This window comes from Triticum dicoccoides, chromosome 7A, assembly GCF_002162155.2.
Source record: "Triticum dicoccoides isolate Atlit2015 ecotype Zavitan chromosome 7A, WEW_v2.0, whole genome shotgun sequence".
Classification (NCBI taxonomy): domain Eukaryota; kingdom Viridiplantae; phylum Streptophyta; class Magnoliopsida; order Poales; family Poaceae; genus Triticum; species Triticum dicoccoides.
This window is the reverse complement of record NC_041392.1, coordinates 734,312,625-734,322,095: the sequence shown is the minus strand read 5'-3', so window position 1 is coordinate 734,322,095 and position 9,471 is coordinate 734,312,625.

Sequence of the window (9,471 nt, the reverse complement as noted above, 5' to 3'; positions counted from 1 at the left end):
GAGGAATATGGTGGCAGGGGGCACCGCACACGGCTAAGGAATAGATCACGTGGATCAACTTGTCTGTTTCTGGGGTGCCTCTGCCTCAGTATATAAAGGACTAGAGGGGGGGAGGCTGGCCGGCCAAGGTGTGGCGCGCCAGGAGAGTCCTACTCCCTCTGGGAGTAGGATTCCCCCCCCCCCCCAATCCTAGTTGGAATAGGATTCGCGGAGGGGGAAAAGAGAGAGAGGGGGCCGGCCACCTCTCCTAGTCCTAATAGGACTAGGGGGAGGGGGGAGGCGCGCAGCCCATGTAGGGCTGCCTCTTCTCTTTTCCACTAAGGCCCATCATGGCCCATTTAACTCCCCGGGGGTTCTGGTAACCTTCCCGGTACTCCGGTAAAATCCCGATTTCACCCGGAACACTTCCGATATCCAAACATAGGCTTCCAATATATCAATCTTTACGTCTCGACCATTTCGAGACTCCTCGTCATGTCCGTGATCACATCCGAGACTCCAAACAACCTTCGGTACATCAAAATGTATAAACTCATAATATAACTGTCATCGTAACCTTAAGCGTGCGGACCCTACGGGTTCGAGAACAATGTAGACATGACCGAGACACGTCTCCGGTCAATAACCAATAGCGGGACCTGGATGCCCATATTGGCTCCTACATATTCTACGAACATCTTTATCGGTCAGACCGCATAACAACATACGTTGTTCCCTTTGTCATCGGTATGTTACTTGCCCGAGATTCGATCGTCGGTATTCCTATACCTAGTTCAATCTCGTTACCGGCAAGTCTCTTTACTCGTTCCGTAATACATCATCCCGCAACTAACTCATTTAGTTGCAATGCTTGCAAGGCTTAAGTGATGTGCATGACCGAGAGGGCCCAGAGATACCTCTCCGACAATCAGAGTGACAAATCCTAATCTCGAAATACGCCAACCCAACATCTACCTTTGGAGACACCTGTAGAGCTCCTTTATAATCACCCATTTACGTTGTGACGTTTGGTAGCACACAAAGTGTTCCTCCGGTAAACGGGAGTTGCATAATCTCATAGTCATAGGAACATGTATAAGTCATGAAGAAAAGCAATAGCAACATACTAAACGATCGGGTGCTAAGCTAATGGAATGGGTCATGTCAATTAGATCATTCAACTAATGATGTGACCTCGTTAATCAAATAACAACACTTTGTTTATGGTTAGGAAACATAACCATCTTTGATTAACGAGCTAGTCAAGTAGAGGCATACTAGTGACACTCTGTTTGTCTATGTATTCACACATGTATTATGTTTCCGGTTAATACAATTCTAGCATGAATAATAAACATTTATCATGATTATAAGGAAATAAATAATAACTTTATTATTGCCTCTAGGGCATATTTCCTTCAATCACGACGGGTTAGCTTGAAGGGGTTAAAGCGGACAAGGGACGCGAGGAATTATATTGGGTTGGCCCCTTACGATGAAGGTAAAAGCCTATGTCCAGTTGTGATGGAATTGCTAGGGTTTCGATGACCAGGGAGTGAATCCGCTTTGCCTGGCTCTCGAGTTATTGTTTTTTCTCCCTAAACCGCCGCCGGGTCGTCCCTTTATAGACACAAGTTGACGCCCGGCGGTTTATAGAATCCCGAGACCGGCTCGTAAACGTGTCCGGCTCGGTTTCTACCTTTCCTTGCCTTACAGAATAAGTTACATATCATATGGCGGTTTAAGCCTACGGGCTTTAATCCGCCTTTGGGCCCTGGGCCTTCATGTTAGATCTCCTCTATAAAGCGTCATTCCTCTTGTCTTCATGGGCTTCAAACATAACTAACTCCTTGTGGACATAACCCGACTCTTCATGGCCGGTTTATACTTAATAGTAATATCCCCAACATCCCGACCGGATCAATTCCGATCTAAATATCTAGTGGCGCCACACGCCAAAAACTGAGATCTCCGAGAAGAAGACCGAAACCCGTCGGTGTCTAGATCGAGGAGATCGACACCAAGCAGATCAGATTTTTGGAGCTCGAAGAACAGCAGGGCCAACCACCGTGTAAGTAAACTTTTGAATGAAAAAAGGAAGGAAAACGTTTATTCTAAGCCGGCTGATTTTCTCGCACCGTAAGTCTCCTCAGTTGTGTGACACGTGTCCCGTGGACCAGCCCACCGCTCTTATCTTCTCCAGCCACTGCGCGTCGCTCCCAGCCATTCACTTCCCCCTCCCCTACTCTGCCTTCTACCTCTGATCCTGTGGCACATCTTTCATTCGTCCCTCTTTTTTCTTGGCGTTCTCTCTCTGCGGTCTGGCCGGCAATCACCGGAGCAACCACTTGCCACCAGCTGCGGCAAGGACGCCCCATCATCACCGCTACTTTTTTCTGCAACAACCACAGGGCTGCAACCTGCATCTCTTCGGCGGAACGTTGCAGAGATGCTCGTGGTGGTGACCATGGCTCTGCACTGGCCGACGGCAGAAGACCCGCAACGCAGCGTCGCTTGCTGCGACGGTGACCGCGGCGAGTGGCTAACGGGAAGCTTTTGCAACTTCGGTGATGTTGCCTTGAAGCTATTGGGAGCATCACCGGAGCTGCAATGGAGCGTCGCCGTCGTCGCAACGGCGGCCGCAGCGAGTTGACGGGGAGCTTTCTTGCAACTCCGGTGATGTTACCTTGAAGCTGTTGGGAGCACCGACGGAGCTGTCATGAAGTCTTGCTGGTGTTGCGACGGCGACCGCGTTGGCCGATGGGGCGATGCACTCCGGCGATGTTGCCTTGAAGCTGTTTTGAGGGAGCAACGCCCGGCCATTGGAAGCATAGTCGGCGCTGCAATGGAATTTCGCCGGACGCCAGTGGTGCTGCGTTGCAGCTTTTTATCATGCCGTGTGGTCCGCCATGAGAGCTGCATTGGAGCTTCACCGGGTTTTCATTGGTGCTGCATTGAAACTGTCGCACACTTTTGCTGCTGGGTGGCATTGCTGCGATCGGACGGTCAACTATGCACAGATCTGATGGTTGGCTAGCCGGATGATTTTTCCAGAAAATCATCCGACTCATTCGTAGCACCGGCCAAAAAGAAAAGAGTTGGTATATGAAGTTGAGTGAGCGAACCCGTGCAGCAGGAAAAGCACTCTAACCGCTAGGCTACGGCTGGGGAAGATTTCCCACAGCCCACACGCCTGAATGCCTAGGTCCTAAGAGCCGACATCTAGGCCTAGGCTGTTTTGTTCTCTCCTCGATAGGAAGGAGAGAGTAGGGGCCAAGGATCAAAACCCCATTAAGATCGGGTTGCGAGCACGCAGCAGGCGCCGACCTTAATTTGCCACGGGCTCCAAGCCCACAACCCCACACTACCAACTCTTTAGCCCTCCGTAGATGTAGCTGGAGTCACAAGCGCGCGCTGCCACGCTCGGCCGTAGCGACGGACGAGTGCTGGGCATATAAGCCGCTACTGCTGCTGGTCGTTTAGCAAGGTGGTACTAATCATCAGGGTAAATAATCGGTGTCCCGGCGTAACGTGCGGAAGAGCTCCTGATTTGGCCTCATCTCCTTTACGTGGGTGAGAAGCACGAGCTGGTTCGGGTCACGTTTTGTGAATCATCCGTCAGTCACTACTCACTAGGTTATGCAAAACACAGCAAATGCTAATAAGCAGTGCTCCTAATAACTAACCGCCGTGCTGCCAACAAAACGTGCACTTGCTAGCTAAGCTCTAACCACTTTTTTTGTGACATGTCTAATCACTATTGCTGATAAAAGAAATTGCCATCCAAATACTGCTCTTAAGCAAAAGATAAAAATGAGTACCTGTTTTTTTTCTTTTATGTCCAATTGATAAACTTAAATGCTGATTGGTGTGCGTGCGGCTTTTTTCCAAGCACACACACAATGTACCGGAACCCCCTGCATGGGATGAGTAGTAGCAAAAACAACATAATACCATTCTCGCAAAAAAGAACAACATAATACCTACGGTGACTTCATAAATCTCAAGATGATATGCCGGCTCAGTCTCTCGAATGTGTTCATAGGGGTAGGATGTGCGTGTGTGCGTTTATAGACGTGAGTGTATGCGCGTATGTATGAGCGCTTGGATCCGTACCGTGTTAAAAAAATTAAAATAAATTATGTTGGTGCATCCAAATATGTCTTGGCACTTTTATTTTATTTTCAGAACCCCACCATGTATTAATTAAATTCAAACATCTATACAATCATTCGTTATAGCTTGTGACACGCAGGGAAGAACACTATTAATAAATACATCATCATATCTATTAACAAAACTAAACTTCATAATTTCATGTGCCAGCATATTAGCCTTCCTGCTAATCTAGGAGATCTTAAAAGTCGTCATGAAGGGGACTTTCATAGAAAAAGCAACCCCCGTGCCCTCCCGAGTTTCCACTAGTAGAAAACAGGGCTTTGGTCCAGGCCGGGTCAGCCCATTAGTCCCGGTTCAGTCCAGAACCGGGAGATGGGGGCATTGGACCCGGTTCGTGAGCCCAGGGAGCCGGCCGGGCCACGTGGGCCATTGGTCCCGGTTCATCTGGACCTTTTGGTCCCGGTTGGTGGGACGAACCGGGACCAATGGGCCTCGCTCCTGGCCCACCATCATTGGTCCCGGTTGGTGGCTTGAACCGGGACCAAAGGCTCCCCTTTAGTCCCGGTTCATGCCACCAACCGGGACCAATGAGGTGCCTATATATACCCTCTCGCGTAAGAGCAGAGCACACTGCTCTGTTTTTTCTGGCCGAGGGGGAGAGGGCTTGGTGGTGCTCTAGCTCACCTCCTATGCACACAAGTGTTCGATGGAATGCCCGAGCCACACTACTTAAGCTTTCTCCTCTCCAAGCTCGACCTCCAAACTCCATTTTCCTCAATATTTGTCTAGATTTAGCGGTCCGTCACGCCCTGTCCCCGTCTTCACCGCCGTCGATCACCCGCGCCGAGCTCATCGCCGGCACCACCGTGGTGAGCCTCTTGTTCTTATCTTCTTTCCGAAAGGAAAAATATTCTTACTTGTATGTTTACATAGATACTTGTATTATTTTCTTATTTTTATTATTGCATCTTATATAGTGCGATGGTTTTGGTATCCGCCCCCGTCGGCCCTCGTCATGTCTATGATTCGGATGTGGTATATATATTATCTTTATAACTATTGGTTCATTTAATGTTTATAAAAATTATGCCGACCAACGTGACATAGATTTTATTTATGTAGGATGTATGTGAATCGGAAATGCCAACCGACCCTATTGTCGAGAGGTTAAATTTAGTTGAAGAAGAAAACAATTTGTTGAAGGAAAAAATAAAAAAATTGAGGAAGAGAAGATGATATTGGAGTTGCATGTTGCGGATGTCGTCGATGATCACAAGATCAAGATGGATGCAATGCGCTTGAAGATTAGAAAGATTAGAAAATATGCCATTCATACCGAGGCTTGGTATCATTATGCCGTTGGATCAATTGTTAACTTGGTTGCGATTATGATCGCATTTGTTTTCACATTGAAATGTTTTACATAGTTTCAATGTATGGTTTAATTAATTAGATGCTCTGGAGAGCTATATGTTGTTAGATGAGAACTATGTATGCACTTTGGTTTTAATATGATGATGAACTTCTATTAATTTGGACACTTAATTATATATAATGCACGCAGATGAACCGGCAATGGATGTACGGTGACAGACACACCTCCGAGTACATTAAGGGCGTGCATGAGTTTCTCGATGCGGCTGAGGCAAACAAGCAGAATGGTTTTATGTGTTGTCCATGCACTGAATGTGGGAATACGAGGTCTTACTCTAACCGGAAAATCCTTCACTCCCACCTGCTTTACAAGGATTTCATGCCACACTATAATGTTTGGACGAGGCACGGAGAAATAGGGGTTATTATGGAAGACGGTGAAGAAGAAGAGTACGATGACAACTATGTGCCCCCTGAATACGGTGATGCTGCAACGGGGGGAGCTGGTGAAGATCAAGAGGAACCAGACGATGTGCCCAATGATGCTGCAACGGGTGAAGCTGCTGAAGATCAAGAGGAACCAGACGATGTGCCCGATGATGATGATCTCCGCCGGGTCATTGTCGATGCAAGGACGCAATGCGAAAGTCAAAAGGAGAAGCTGAAGTTCGATCGCATGTTAGAGGATCACAAAAAAGGGTTGTACCCCAATTGCAAAGATGGTAACACAAAGCTCGGTACCGTACTGGAATTGCTGCAGTGGAAGGCAGAGAATGCTGTGGCTGACAAAGGATTTGAGAAGCTACTGAAAATATTGAAGAAGAAGCTTCCAAAGGATAACAAATTGCCCGACAGTACATACGCAGCAAAGAAAGTCGTATGCCCTATAGGATTGGAGGTGGAGAAGATACATGCATGCCCTAATGACTGCATCCTCTACCCCGGTGCATACAATGATCTAAACGCATGCCCGGTATGCGGTGCATTGTGGTATAAGATCAGACGAGATGACCCTGGTGATGTTGACGGCGAGCCCCCCAGGAAGAGGGTTCCTGCGAAGGTGATGTGGTATGCTCCTATAATACCATAGTTGAAACATTTGTTCAGAAACGAAGAGCATATGCCAAGTTGATGCGATGGCACAGTGAGAACCGGAAGAAAGATGGGAAGTTGAGAGCACCCGCTAACGGGTCGCAGTGGAGAAAAATCGAGAGAAAGTACTGGGATGAGTTTGCAAAGCACCCAAGGAATGTATGGTTTGCTTTAAGCGCGGATGGCATTAATGCTTTCGGGGAGCAGAGCAGCAATCACAGCACCTGGCCCGTGACTCTATGTATGTATAACCTTCCTCCTTGGATGTGCATGAAGCGGAAGTTCATTATGATGCCAGTTCTCATCCAAGGCCCTAAGCAACCCGGCAACGATATTGATGTGTACCTAAGGCCATTAGTTGAAGAACTTTTACAGCTGTGGAATGGAAACGGTGTACGTACGTGGGATGAGCACAGACAAGAGGAATTTAACCTAAAGGCGTTGCTGTTCGTGACTATCAACGATTGGCCAGCTCTCAGTAACCTTTCAGGACAGACAAACAAAGGATACCACGCATGCACGCACTATTTAGATGACACTGAAAGTATATACCTGGGCAAATGCAGGAAGAATGTGTACCTGGGCCATCGTCGAATTCTTCCGACCAACCATCAATGTCGAAAGAAAGGCAAGCATTTCAAAGGCGAGGCAGATCACTGGAAGAAGCCCGCCATGCGTACCGGTGATCACGTACTTGCTATGCTCAATGATTTACATGTAATCTTTGGAAAGGGTCTTGGTGGATTAGCTGTTCCAAATGACGCTGAGGGACATGCACCCATGTGGAAGAAGAAATCTATATTTTGGGACCTACCCTACTGGAAAGACCTAGAGGTCCGCTCTTCAATCGACGTGATGCACGTGACGAAGAACCTTTGCGTGAACTTACTAGGCTTCTTGGGCGTGTATGGGAAGATAAAAGATACACCTGAGGCACGAAAGGACCTACAACGTTTGCACGAAAAAGACGGCATGCCTCCGAAGCAGTATAAAGGTCCTGCCAGCTACGCTCTTACGAAAGAAGAGAAATAAATCTTCTTTGAATCCCTGCTCAGTATGAAGGTCACGACTGGCTTCTCGTCGAATATAAAGGGAATAATAAATATGCCAGAGAAAAAGTTTCAGAACCTAAAGTCTCATGACTGCCATGTGATTATGACGCAACTGCTTTCGGTTGCATTGAGGGGGCTTCTACCGGAAAACGTCCGATTAGCCATTGTGAAGCTATGTGCATTCCTCAATGCAATCTCTCAGAAGGTGATCGATCCAGAAATCGTTCCAAGGCTAAGGAGTGATGTGGCGCAATATCTTGTCAGTTTCGAGCTGGTGTTCCCACCATCCTTCTTCAATATCATGACGCACGTCCTAGTTCATCTAGTCGACGAGATTGTCATCCTGGGGCCCGTATTTCTACAAAATATGTTCTCCTTTGAGAGGTTCATGGGAGTCCTAAAGAAATATGTCCATAACCGCGCTAGGCCAGAAGGAAGCATCTCCATGGGCCATCAAACAGAGGATGTTATCGGGTTTTGTGTTGACTTCATTCCTGGCCTTAAGAAGATAGGTCTCCCTAAATCGCGGTATGAGGGGAGACTGACTGGAAAAGGCACTCTTGGAAGTGACTCAATAATATGCAGGGACGGATATTCTTGGTCTCAAGCACACTACACAGTTCTATAGAACTCTACCTTGGTGACCCCGTATGTCGATGAACACAAGAACAGTCTGCGCTCCAAACAACCGGAGCAGTGCGACGACTGGATTACATGTGAACACATCAAGCCTTCCAGCAGTTGGTTGGAAACACGTCTCAGAGGTGACAACACTGTTTGTGATGAGTTGTACTTGTTGTCCAGGGGACCATCTTTGACTGTATTGACTTACAAAGGATACGAGATAAATGGGAATATATTTTACACGATCGCCCAAGATCAAAAGAGCACCAACCAAAACAGCGGTGTCCGCTATGATGCAGCAACCGAGAGCGGAAAGGACACATATTATGGTTACATAGTGGACATATGGGAACTTGACTACGAACATGATTTTAAGGTCCCTTTGTTTAAGTGCAAATGGGTCAATCTGTCAGGCGGCGGGGTACAGGTAGACCCACAGTACGGAATGACAACAGTGGATCTGAAAAATCTTGGGTACACTAACGAACCGTTCATCCTAACCAATGATGTGGCACAGGTTATCTAGTGAAGGACATGTCTACCAAACCGATAAAAAGAAAAGATAAGGAAGCGAATACATCATACGATGAGCCAAAGCGCCACATAGTTCTTTTAGGAAAAAGGGACATCCTGAGAGTGGACGGCAAGACAGACATGTCTGAAGATTATGAAAAGTTTCATGAAATTCCTCCCTTCAATGTCAAGGCTGACCCAAGCATCTTGATAAACGATGAAGATTATGCATGGTTACGGCGCAATAAGCAAATGACACAAGCGAAGAAAAAGTGAAGACTTTCTCCCGCAACTATTATGATGATACCATGCCAACTTTGTAACACACGAGTATGCTATGCCAACTTTTTCAGAGTTCATTTGAAAACTATGAATTTAGGTCGAATTTTCTCTCTAGGTGCATCTATGTTCATTTTTTTAGTAAAGTTAATCACAAACTTGTGATTCACACAAATTTCAAAGAATTCAAATTTTAACTATTCAAATTTGAAAACTAATGGCACTAACAGAAAGTTTATAATTTTTCTAAAACTAATGGCACTAACAGAAAGTTTATAATTTTGCTAACCTAAAAGCAAAAAGAAATAAAAAAACAAAGCAAAAAACAACAGAAAATAAATAATGTAGAAAACAAAACAAAAAATCTGGAAAACAAAAAAAATAGCAACAATAAGTATTTTTTTTGTAAATATAAACAAAATAAAATAAATATAGCAAC